The sequence below is a fragment of the Protopterus annectens genome, chromosome 12.part0 (assembly GCF_019279795.1).
Source record: "Protopterus annectens isolate FY-2018-M chromosome 12.part0, PAN1.0, whole genome shotgun sequence".
NCBI lineage: Eukaryota > Metazoa > Chordata > Ceratodontiformes > Protopteridae > Protopterus > Protopterus annectens.
The window spans coordinates 1,546,302,568-1,546,315,404 of NC_056746.1; positions in this window are offsets into that span (position 1 = coordinate 1,546,302,568).

The window sequence follows — 12,837 nt, forward strand, 5'->3', positions numbered from 1 at the left end:
GAGCTTTGCAGTACACACCAACTACATGTACCCAAATGATCATGATATGTGCTATGCTACATAATATGATCCTGCAGAAACAGCTGCAGCAGGACCAGCACAGGGCTGGGCCAAACATCCCCCCACCATTGCCAAGGCCACCACAGGCAGGGGGTGACTCGGAGGAGGAACAACCTGACCTTGTCCCAGTAGGCAGAAGGAGGCGTGCCCAGTATGCCCTGGCCTTGGCAAAGAGGCAACGCATAGCACATACACTTGGTCAGTAGGAACACTGGGACTGATACCCGCTCTGACTCACTCATACAATAACAGGGATGCCTAACATGACACAACCTGCTTCCAAATGTACAGGTAGTGTAGTATGTGTATCCGACAGAGGTGGCCCTGCAGCACCACCTGAGGCATGAATGCCATGTGTTAAGTAATGTAATATCATGTACAATATGCACACCTGAGGACCCCAACTAACATCCATATCCACGCATATGACCCTGCGGAAACAGCTGCACGTCATACAGTGATGTACATGTGCAAAAACATGGAACAAGATACAAAATGAGGGTGTCTAGCAATAAATAGCATGGATAACCACACACCCATGTTTGTACCACAACAAGAAGCAACATGGAATAGCCATGGTCAAAACCAATGGCTAAAACCGACTACTACTATATAGCCTGCTGCAGACCACTGTCCTAATAGCAGGAACTGCCCCAGGCCTATGTCCATAGGTTCATACTAGGCTATCTGCCCTAGGGCATTAATAAGCCTAGGCCAGAGTTTTGTGGCGTCTGCCACCCCTGCAAGTTGATGGATAATATGCCCATTATTTTGCTGTGCCTCTGTCAAGCAGTGATACTGAGGTTATCCCTGGGGTATACCTGCAATCTCCCATCCATTGGTCAAGATCTCACTTGAACAAAGCCAGTGAGGTGCTCAGCCCCACATGTACCAGGATGTTGTTCCACAGCATATGGATTCTCTGGGTGATGAATCTGTCCCTCCAGCACATCCTATTAATATCTGTGTTGAGGTTTAGGTCTCCTGCCCTTGTAGTTCTGATGGATGTAGAGGTCTTGAGGTGAAGCATGTTCATAAAGTCTGGGTTGGACATAGCCTTGTATGTCAGGCACAGGTCACCTCTGAGCAGTCAGTAAGTGACTGAATACAGCTGGAATTCCTTCAGTCGGGCAGCATAAGAAATATGTTTGAGACCCTTTCACCTCCTGTCGAGGAATTTGTGGGCCCATCCAATCTGAATGGGGCAGTGTATGCAATCATTGGTGTGATGAGTACAGGGGAACGATGACCTCCCTTGATCTAGATGTGAATCACTGCATGATGAGGTGGCCAATGTAGAAGGCCTTCCAAACTACCCTGGCAATATGAGTGTCAAGCAAAGGTCACTGTCAACCTGGGTGCCCAGGTCCCTGATAACCTACGTTGTGCTTAGAGGATTGCCACCTAGATGGGAAGTAGTGGTAACCTTGTTCTTCCTGAAGGGTATGGCTATGCATTGTTTAGTGTTTAATGTAAGGCCATGGCCATGGCACCAGTTATCTGTGTCTATGAGACCCTTCTGAAGGATGTCTGTGTCAGATGGGTTTCCAGCTATGCTTCCCAGTTTGCAGTCATCTTCAAACTTTGTCAGCCATAATCCTCCTGTGTTTGCTCGTACTTCTGAAAAGTAGATACTGAACAAATGTGGGCCCAGGACTGAGCCCTGTGGGACACCACTTGTGACAGCTCTGGAGTGTGAACTGGCTCCAGCAACTTTGACCCTGTGTGTTCCGTCACTTAGCCAGTTTGCAACCCATGCTGTGATGTATGGGTTCACAATTAAGCTGGTGATGTTTTCAATGATACCTGAGTGGGGTATTGTGTGAAAGCCTTTGCCAGGTCAAGGTAGGCTGTGTGGACTGCCTTGCCCACGTCAATGGCCTGGGTGAGTGTTTTGAAAAAGTCAACCAAGTTTAAAAGGCATGATCTGCCCTTGACAAAGCCAAACTGGATTGGATCCAATGTCTGCAAGTCCCTATGTCTTCATTTAGAATTCCCATTATGATCCTCTCCATAGCTTAGCAGAACAGGCTTGTCAAGCTGATGGGATGGTAGTTTCTGGGGTTGGTGGAGGCACCTCCTTTGTGAAGTGGGTCCACCATTGCTGTATGCCACTCCTTGGGAACATATCCTGAGGTGAGGCTAAGATTAAACAGCTGCCCTAACTGCGGGTGTAATTACTCATTGAGTTCATGGAGCACACAACTGGGGACACCATCTGGTCCCATGGATAAAGTGTTTTCTGCCTTGGATTGAGCAGTTCCCACCCCAGCAGTGGAGATGTTTGGGGGCTACAATCCTCTGGTGTACATACCCCCAGTTGGGGAGGGGAGAAATCTGCACTGAACCTGTCAGTCAGTATGTTGCCAATGTCTGTAGGTGCAGTGATATCAACATTATTCTGAACTAAGTCTGAGCATATCTGGGAGTTTCCTCCCAGGTTTCAAACATAGGTAAAAAGGCCTCATGATTGTCCCTGGAGTCCTGAGTGGGTTTACTCTCAAAACATGCCTCGGATGATTGTATGGGGAACCCAGTGTTTTACTCACAATGAGCAGGGTGTCTTCCCCTACGGATTATGCTCTATCTTGTAGTAGCTCCTTCCTTGTGTTGTACAGCTTGTTTATGGCTAGGGTCCACCAGACTGGATGCTTGCCTGTGGTACAAAGAGTCATTATTATTTGGGATTGCCTGAACCATGCAGTCCTGGAGGTGCTGGTAGAAGGCATTTCTAAGTGATACAGTGGCTTGGGTAATGGTGTCTGCTGGCCTGGGGGCCTTGAAAGAGACCACACCAGTCCTCAGAAATGTGAAGTCGGCATTTGAGAAGGTCTTCACCGTTTCATTTCCCATCTGGGGTGTGGGTGGGATGTGGACTCCCACTGAGAGTAGTCCATGATCTGATCTCACCAATGATGGGTATATGTCTGGTGTTGAACAGTGTGACCCCATGTTCGTGATGATGTGTTCTAGTATGTTGCCTCCACTTGAGGGGATTGGGACCAGTTGTTCCATGGCATTTCAGTGTATGAACTCTTGGAACCTTTGTGTTAGAGTGTTGTGGCATGATTAGTGATCCCAGTCTATATGTGGATAGTTGGAATCACCCAGTAGGATGGTGTTTGGAGATACATTTATCCCCTTCAGTGTTTGCAGGATAGCTGTGTGAGGTACCTGAGTTTGAGCGGGTGGCATGTAACATGCTACAAACTGCAGAGCAGTCTTGCCTACGGTCACTGGCACCTGGATGGTCTCCGATGCATCGTGTGTTGGCACCAACCATGAGGTGAGGGTGTCCTTGATGAATATGGACACCCACCATCCTTCTTGGTGTTGTCGGGATGCTGGTGCGAGAATGCATGATATGAGGTAACACCCGATAGTGCCGTGGTGCTGTCAGAAGCTGTGAACCAGGTTTCAGGCACAGCACAGACATCAATGTGCTACATACTGAGAAGGGCATAGAGTGTGTGCAGCTTGAGGTTGAGACCTTGGGCATTGAGCAGCATTACCCTTAGTGTCTTTCCTTTACTGTGTTCTAGGGTGGTAGGTGTAGAATCTGAATCTTGCATAAAAAGGCACAATGGGGGTGGCAAGAGCATCATCTGAAATCCGGAAGCCCAGGGGTGACAGGTGCAAGCCGTCCCTTGCAAATCACCGTGGCCTGTCCAGCATGTCATCCCAGGCAGACAGACATTGGACCCCTTAGAATGACACCATAGTCTAAGCAAAATACTACAGCTGATCATCTTGTCTCTGTTTATGTGGCATCATACTTGGTGAAGGTAGGATACTGCCGAAGGTCAGGGTCATACCTGCCTGGCCTACATAATCAGAGGGATCCTCTATGTCTCTTTCCATGTAGTCAGGGAGGTACATCTCAGGTCGTTCACACCAGCATGGATTATGACTGGGTCAGACCTGTACTTGCAGTTTAGTGACCTGAGTGCTTGCATTATGTGGTGGATTCCAGTGCCCGATAGGCAGCTTACTGTGACCTCCTCTGTACCTGATCTGGTGAGTGGGACATCAGTGTGTCTGACTATGGAGTCACCTATGACAAGTGTGTCTGGCATTGTGTTTGGCCTTAAGGGCTGTGACTGTTTGGCACACCAACTCTGTGGTCAATGTGTTGCATGTGCTGTGCCCTGTGGAGGCAGTTGTGTGAGTGTCTGCTGTGGTGGCCACCGCCATTCTGGTAGACTTCTGATCAGAGCCTCCGAGTGTCTCTGTGTGTCTATGTGTATGATCTTAAGTTGTGACAGTGCCATGTGAGACTGGATTAAAGATGTGTGTGTGGTTACCTTCACCCTCTCTCTGGTCTTGCTAGTCCTATGTTGAGAGAGCTCAGCCTCCACTTTGGCTATATAGTTGCATCTCTCACATGTATGTGTGTTTTATGGCAGAAGGAGAGGGTTGTCAGTGTACATGAGGCAACTGTAACAGTGCCTCAATATTCCCAGGTTCACCAGCTGAGCAGGAGAGGACACTAGCAACTGATCCCTAGACATGCTAGAAGGAATAGACAAAACAATGTTGGAATACAGGGAGATATCAAGCCCCAAAGCCACATCATACTGTTTGATTGACAATAGCTACACATACACGGTGTTTCATAGTGTCATAGTGTACTACTAGGCTATCTGCCCTAGTGCATGTATAAGCCTAGCCATAGTGATGTGGCTATTGCCACCCCTTATAGTGGTAATAAGTGTACAGAATAGATTCTGAATATTGTGCCTCTGACTTAGTAGTGACACATTATGAACCCCTTACGTAATTGAATAACATGACTGTGTCTCTGTCTAGTCTGTGCCTCCGTCTCATATGCAGTTGTCCAGATGTCTCCTGAAGAGAGTCAGTGAGGGACTCTGTCAAACATGAACTGGGATACTCTGCTAGAGTGTGAGATGCCTCTGAGTTATGACTCTGTCCCTCCAGCATGTCCTATACATGTATGTGCTGAGGTTCAAATACTCAGCTCTCATGGCTCTGGTGGATTTGGATTGCTTGCAGTGGAGTATGTCCACCAAATCCTGATTGGACATGGTCTTGTATGTCAGGCATAGGTCACCTGTAAGTATGCAGTATGACACTGAACAAAGCTGGACTTCCTCTATTCTGGAAGCATATGACATGTGTTGAAGAACCCTGATCTTCATGGTAGGTACTTTTCGGGTGCAAAGGTGCAAAAGGCAGGATCTGCCCTGTATAAAGCTGAACTAGGTGGGAACAAGGGTCCATAGGTCAGTAATGTGTCTGTGTAAGAGCTCCATGACTCCTCCCATATCTTTGCAGACAAGGCTGGTTAAGCCTGTGTGGTGGTAGTTGCCATGGTCTGTGGAGGCATCCCCTTGTGGAGTGGGACCACTGTTGCCGTATGCCAGTGTTCAGGTACATATCCTGTAGCAAGACTAAGGTTAAATAGCAGTTGTATATATGGGTCCAGCCCTTCTGGAGTTCACATAGCATGCAACTGGAGATACCAACAGGTCCCATGGATGCTGTGTACTTGTCTTTGCTGAGTGTGGCTCTCACATGGACATCCAAGATGACAGTGAGGTTACATACAGCAGTGATAACTATCTTGTTTTGGGGGTGAGGGAGGGTAAATCGCACTGAAGCTGTCCGCGGAATGTTGCCAATATCTGTCAGGTCACTGGAATATATGTTGTTGTGTACCAACTCTGAGCATATCCGAGGGTTCACAACCAGGTGTCTGACATAACTGAAGAAAGCAGTGTGGTTACCTTCATTGTCTTTGGTGATTTATGTCCCCAAGTTGACCTTGCATGTCTTTATGAGATAATGTAGCTTTCTACTAGTGCTGATCACAGCTGTCTTCCCTTTTGGAGATGTAGCTCTGTCTTGCATTAGTAACCCTCATCTGTCATACAGTTTGTTTATGGCTGGGGTCCACCAGACAGGACACTTTCCCTTTGTGGAAAGGGTCCTGTTTTCAGTTGTGATTGTATGGTCCATGCTGTCTGACATCTAGCTAAGGGGAGGTCATTCTGGTTCTGCAGTTATCTTTCATCAGCATTAGAAATGACCACAACAGCCCCTGTGGGGTGTACCTCATGCACACACATCCAGCACCTGTAAAGTCCACAACAGTACCTCACCAGGAGTATGACAGAGCTGGAACACATGTAATGTGTAGTCTGATTAAACAGAGTGCAGCTCCACACACTGCCATGCTGTCCACCCAGATGCAAGCTGTGCCTGATGTAGAAAGCCATGTCCAAGCTGGAATCAATGCACATGCTGCACCTTGTACAATCTGAATGGCAGGGAGCTATGCACATGAGGGACCTGAACCCCAGCACTGACATATATAGGACAGGCTGTACTGCATTATCCAAAACACAGAAGCCACCGCACACATGAGTAAACTACCAGTACAGGTTGTCCATAGAGACACTGGTTGAGTCCCTCAACAGGAATCCTAATGAGTGGATGGGAGATGGGAGGTTTACCCTGGGTATCAATGTTATGTCACAGGTAGACAGAGGCACAGTATACTAAACAAGACATATGACATGTCGAACTACGCTTACAATGTGTTGATGGACAAACACATTCTCCGACTAGCATTAGGTCAAGATACCTCTTGAACACAGCCAGCAAGGTGCTCTGCCTCAAATGGACCAGGATTGTATTCCACAGCATAGGGAGTCTCAGGTGATAACTCCATCCCTCCAACATGTCCAACATACATCCCTGCTAAGGTGTAAGTCACCTGCACTAGTGGTTCAGGTGGATCTTCTGAGTCTGAGGTGGAGCATGCCCATTAATCTCTGTTTGGACATGGCCTCGCATGTCAGGCACATGTCACCTCTAAGCAGGCGGTATGTGAGTGAATAGAGTGTGAGTGTCTTCAATCTGGCAGCATATGACAGCTGTTGGGGTTCCTTGATCCTTTAGGTGGGGACAGTCAGGGTGTCTCCAATTGCTGCAGATGTTGGGTGAGATACAGCCAGAATAGGGCATTCGACTCGATCACCGGTCTGATAAGTGAAGAGTACAGGGAACAATGACCCACTAGATCTGGATGTGAATCCCAGCCTGATCAGGTGGGCAATGTAGAAGGTCTTCCTAGCCACTTTAGCAATGTGAGTCTCAGAAGAATGGCGACTGTTAACCTGGGTCCCCAGGTCCATGATAACCTCCTCTGTGCTTAGAGGATTGCCACCTATATGGTAGCTTGGGGTCACCTTGCTTTTCCTGAAGGGTATGTCTACACATGTTGTGCACTCTGACTTCAGGCCATGGCCCTGGCACCAGCTATCAGTTACTGTGAGTCCCTTCTGAAGGATATCTGTGTGTGATGCACTGTCCACTATGGTGCCCAGTGTGCAGTCATCTGCTAACATTGTCATCCAAAGTCCTCCCATGTTGGCCTGTACTTCTGGGAAGTACATGACAAACAATGGGGCCAAGGACTGAGCCCTGTGTGACACCACCTGTGACCAGCCTGGAGTCTAACATAGTGCCAGCAACTCTAACCCTGTGGGTCCGTCCTTAAGCCAGTTTGCAACCCATCTTGTGACATATGGGTTTACATTTCAGTTGTTAGGGTTTTCCACAATACCTGAGTGGGGTATTGTGTTGAAAGTGTTGCAAGGCCAAGGTAGGCTGTATGGACTGCCTTTCCCCAACAATGGCCTAAGTGACCAATTTGAAGATGTCAACCCAGTACAAAAGGCATGATCTGCCTCTGACCAAGCCAAAATGGGATGGGTACAATGTCTGCATGTCCCCTATATCTTTGTTTATGAGCTCAATTATGATCCTCTCCATAGATTTGCAGACTACACTTGTTAAGCTTATGGGGCAGCAATTAACAGGGTCTGTAGAGGCACTGCCTTTGTGCAGATGTGCACAACTGGACCCTAACCAGGCTGTTGTGCACACTATGGAAATGTAAAGCAGTGATAGGACTAAAGCCCAGGATACTGACCACCACAGTGAAAGTACTGAAACACTACACTAGACAGTGCTACAGTGTTAGGTCAGTATGAGCGGATGTTGACAATTGTGTGCAAAGTATCCCATGCAAAACCTGCAGGCACAGTATACTCCCTGTTTTGTTCACAAAAGCATTCGGACAGTAACTACACAACATGGCACAGAACACACAACCATAAACTGCAGGTATTTGTTGAAGGTCACACTCATCCACAAATGTGATGGGCTGCAGAGTTCAACATATGTAAAGCCCACACTGGGCATGCTCACACACTTAGATAAATGAGACATCTTTCACACAACATGCCACGGGAAGGCTGAACTGGGCATGCTCACACACTTGGTCCAAATGTTACCCCTAGCAAATGTGAAAACACACCAGAGGATGCTCATCTCCCTTTCTAGACACTGATCATGTAAGCACCCTATAAGTATATTGGAGAAAAGGATTCTTTCAGTAATCCGAATAGCGTGCCTTGTTAATGTGTCCATCTGTAGTGTCATAACATAGTTAGGTAGGGGTTTGAATCCAGCAGGTGGCAAGTGTGTGTGAAGGAGGGTAAGTGTGTATGAAAGAAACATCCCTTTTGGCAACTGGGAAAACACACCACAGGATGATCATTCCACTTTCTAGACTCTGATGATGTCAGCACCCTATAAGTATATTGGCGAAAAGGATTCTCTCAGTAATCCGAATAGCGCGCCGTGCTAATGCGTCCGTCTCTAGTGTCATAACATAGTTAGGTAGGGGTTTGAATCCAGCAGGTGGCAAGTGTGTGTGAAGGGGGTAAGTGTGTATGAAAGAAACATCCCTTTTGGCAACTGGGAAAACACACCACAGGATGATCATTCCACTTTCTAAACTCTGATGATGTCAGCACCCTATAAGTATATCAGGGAAAAGAAATTCCCCAGTAATGCGAATAGCGCTGTGCTAATGCGTCCGTCTCTAGTGTCATAACATAGTTAGGTAGGGGTTTGAATCCAGCAGGTGGCAAGTGTGTGTGAAGGGGGTGTAAGTGTGTATGAAAGAAACATCCCTTTTGGCAACTGGGAAAACACACCACAGGATGATCATTCCACTTTCTAAACTCTGATGATGTCAGCACCCTATAAGTATATCAGGGGAAAAAAAATTCCCCAGTAATGCGAATAGCACGCTGTGCTAATGCGTCCGTTTCTAGTGTCATAACATAGCTAGGTAGGGATTTGAATCCAGCAAGTGGCAAGTGTGTGTGAAGGGGGGTAAGTGTGTATGAAAGAAACATCCCTTTTGGCAACTGGGAAAACACACCACAGGATGATCACTACACTTTCTAGACTCTGATGATGTCAGCACCCTATAAGTATATCAGGCGAAAGGAAATCCCCCAGTAATGCGAATAGCGCACTGTGCTAATCGTCCGTCTGTAGTGTCTTAACATAGTTAGGTAGGGGTTTGAATCCAGCAGGTGGCAAGTGTGTGTGAAGGGGGTAAGTGTGTATGATTGATATATCCCTTTTGGCAACTGTGAAAACACACTACTGGATGCACATACCCCTTTCTAAGCGATATCACAATTATGTATGGCTTTTGATTACAGACATGCCATGTGTGTTGTGCACACACAGAATGCCCATGTGTGTGGGTTGTCCCTCACAATAATGCATGACATTGATTACACGGTTATGGCAATGAACACATGCTGTATGTGTGTGCCAAATACACATATGTACCTGTGACTTTCAATAGTTACCATGTGTGATGCCTGCCACATGTGAATACATGGTATTTGCACAGGGTAACATTATGACCGTGGTCTTCTGTGCAGATGCTGCATGTGGGATGTGTATATACAGTGTGAGATGTAGATGCTATCAGCCTAGTAGTGAGGGATGCACACCTGGTCTGGGGCATAAAGTCTACATGTTGTTAATGTACAGGAGCTGCATGTTCTCACCTGTTGTGGGAGTGGTAAGACAGTATTCCATAGCAATGCAGTGACTGCATGCTAAGAACCATTCAGCTAGGGTGTTGTAGCTACACTTATTCATTAGCATTCATTAATTTGTCGGAATCCCTGGTGAGGGTCTGATGCCAACCAAGGTCAGGGGTCTACCAGCCTGTGTCACTTGCTCAGTGATCCCTTCCATGTTCCCTATCACGTATCCCAGTGGCGACATCCCACATCAGCTGTGGTGGCATGGACAATGACTGAGTCATGTGTCCATGCATCTGACTGACTTGTATGTTGTTGTTACAGTTTGGCCATGTGTTTCCATCTCATACATGTGATGTACATCAATGGGTAGGGGATAGGGTTGACTGTGTACATGTGGCAGCTGTGACATTACTACATGACACACATATTCCACAACTGTACCATAGAGGTGACTGACAACTGACCTTTGCACATGCTACGGAGTATTGAGATTACATTGGTGATTGACAGCACATAGGGCCAATGGTGAAAAAGAGACATAGGTCCATAGGTTCGTACAGGGATATCTGCCCAGGGCATGTATCCACCTAGCCAGAATGTGCGTGCCTTTCAACATGCATTGTGAATCTGTCTTGCTATGCCCTTTTCCAAGGTTAGTATACTGTGCCTCTTTCTCACAGTGACACATAAGTGATACCCAGGGTAACCCTACAATGTCACATCCAGTCATTAATATCGCTCTTGAAGATAGTCACTGAGTCAGTCTGCCTAACCTCTATTGGGATAATAATCAGGAATGAAGGGAGCCTCTGAGTTGTGAATGTGCCCCTCCACCATGTCCTATGTATATCACTCCTGAGGTTCAAGTATTTCCAGCGTGTATCCTGGTGGGATCTGGATATTCTGAGATGCAGCATGGCCATTACGTGAGGGTATGACCTGGCCTTCTATGTCAGGCACAGATTGCCTATGAAGAGGCAGTATGTCACTGAGTAGAGCTGCTGCTACTTTAACCAGTCAGTATGTGGCATCTGTTTGAGCACTTTGATCCCTTGTCGAGGTACATATGTGGTAGCCCCAGTTGCTGCAGGTGTCTGGTAAGGTGCATGCCGACAGGTTCATCATAGTCAATTATGGGCATGATGAGGGATGAGTAAAGGGGCACAATGTCCTCCCCTGGCCTACATGTGGATCCCATGATGATGTGGCCCATATAACATGCTTACCTAACCACTTTGTCCATGTTGTTGTCAAATGGTAGAATGCTATCAACCTCGTACCCCAAGGTCCATAATTCCTTGGTCTGCACTTACTGGATTAACACATATGTGGTACATTGTGGTCACTTAGTGTTTGACAAAGGGATGACTATACTCTTTCTGTCATTCACGTTGAGGCCATGGCTGTGGCACAAGTCGTGTGTTTGCAAGAGTCCCATTTGGAGGATCGTGTGTTAGCTGTTGAGTTGATTATGGTGTTGGTCTGCAGTCACCTGCGACTTGCTGAGCCACAGTACTTCCATGATGGCCTGTACCTATGACAAATATATAATGAACATGACAGCTCCTAGGGCTGTGCCTTGTGGGACACCACTTGTACCAGGTTGGAGGCTGACATGGCTCCAGCAATTCTACCATGTGTGTTCTGCCCTTGAGCCACTGTGCAATACCCATAGTGACATAGGGGTTATTATGTACACTGGTGAGCTTCCTAGAATGCACAAGTGGGGTATTGTATCCAAGGCTTATGCAAGGTCCAGGTAGGCTGTGTGGACCTCCTACCCCTTGACAGTGGCCTTGGTGACTGTTTCAAACAAAGCAAACAGGTTTGATAGGCAGGATTTGCCATTGACAAAGCCAAACTGTGTATGGTGACATGTCTGTAGGTCCACAATATCTAGATATGTGAGGTTCATGATGATCCTTGCCATAGCTTTGCAGACAAAGCTAGTCAGACATATGGGGCGAGTAGTGTCCAGGATCCGTGACAGCACCACCTGCATGTTGAGGGACCACTGTTGCTGTATGCCACTCTCTGGCCACATATCGTGTATTAAGGCTGGGATTGAACAGTGGTGTTATGTCTGGGTGTAGCTCTTCTTGTGGTTCATGTAGGACACAGCCTGGGACACTGTCTGGTCCCATTGATGCAGTGTTTATTGCTTTGGGAAGGGCATCTCTTACCTGAGCATCTGTGATGTCAGGGGGGGAAGCACTGTGCTGCAAGACATATGTTCCCTTTTGGTGTGGTGGGGAGAGAAGGCAGCATTGAACCTGTCCACTAGGATGATGGCAATGTCTGTGTGTTTTATATTTTGTGTGACATATTGTATTACCTCTGAGCATATCTGGGTAGTACCACTCAGGTTACTAACATAACTACAGGCAGCCTTGTGATTATCCTCAGTGGCTTGTGGAATCCTCTCTCAAAGATGGCCTTAGACAATCATATGGGTGCCTGTAGTTGTCATCCAATACTCATCAGTGGTGCCTTCACATTTTGGGAGGTTGTTGTATCATGTAGTGGCGCCATCCTTCTATTGTATAGTGTGTTTATGGCTGGTGTCCGGCCCAGGACATCTGCCTTTGGAGAATTGGGTCATGCTTTCATATGTGGCTTCATGATCCATGCATTCCTGAATGTGTCCACAGAATGACTCTATACAGGTATCTGCAGTCTGGTCCATATTTTCAACAGGCCTTGGGCCTTTGAAGGTTTCCACATCATTTATGAGGGGTGTGCACTTGCTTGACATGAGCTGTTGACAGACGTGCCGCCCTCCAGACAGAGCAAGGGGGGGGTCACAGTCAGCTACCTGTTGGGGCGTACCTCCCTGGACCACATGGAAAGAGACACAGAGGAGCTCTTACAGCACCCTCTCAAA